Below are 655 nucleotides of genomic sequence, written 5' to 3' on the forward strand. Positions count from 1 at the left end.
CATTTTTATTTCAGCAAACATAATTACTTTAACCTGATTTAGTCACTTCCTTTCAGGAAAAAAAAAAACCAAACCTCTTTTAGGAATAAGACACATTTTGATTGAACCCAGATAAAAGGCTGGATATGGACTGTTTATATAAGAAATAATATTAAGTGATTTTGACCAGTGTGAGTATGCCTCACAAGGTGGACATTAGGAAATGGTGTCTAATGTTCTACCTTCAAATGCAAGTTCCCTCAATTTTCTTAAAGCTCCTGGAGTTTATTACACCCATTCTTACTTCAAATGCAGCAGGGAAAGGAGCATTTTCCTCGTGTAAACTCGGACTGACTGCAAAAACCTATTAAATATTAACTTTTTTAAGGCTGAAATTAACTTCCAATTGTGCATTAAGCAAGTCTTAAAAGAAAACATACTTCCAAGGGTGTTTTACACAATACCAGGAAGCCTGCAACAGCTAATTAGGTATTTGAGGACATCAGAAGTTCACACTCAAGAACAAAATAAATAGGATATACCGTGTTTTCCCTGAAGGGTCTACACAAAACAAAGCTTTTTGATTAACGTTCCCGTCCATGCAATAGGTGCTCTAAGCTTACACACCAGCTGGCCGGGACTGGAAAAGAAAGAAGAGGCGGGTTAGGCCTGGCCC

This window comes from Aptenodytes forsteri, unplaced genomic scaffold (assembly GCF_000699145.1).
Source record: "Aptenodytes forsteri isolate BGI_AS27 unplaced genomic scaffold, ASM69914v1 Scaffold13, whole genome shotgun sequence".
Lineage (NCBI taxonomy): Eukaryota > Metazoa > Chordata > Aves > Sphenisciformes > Spheniscidae > Aptenodytes > Aptenodytes forsteri.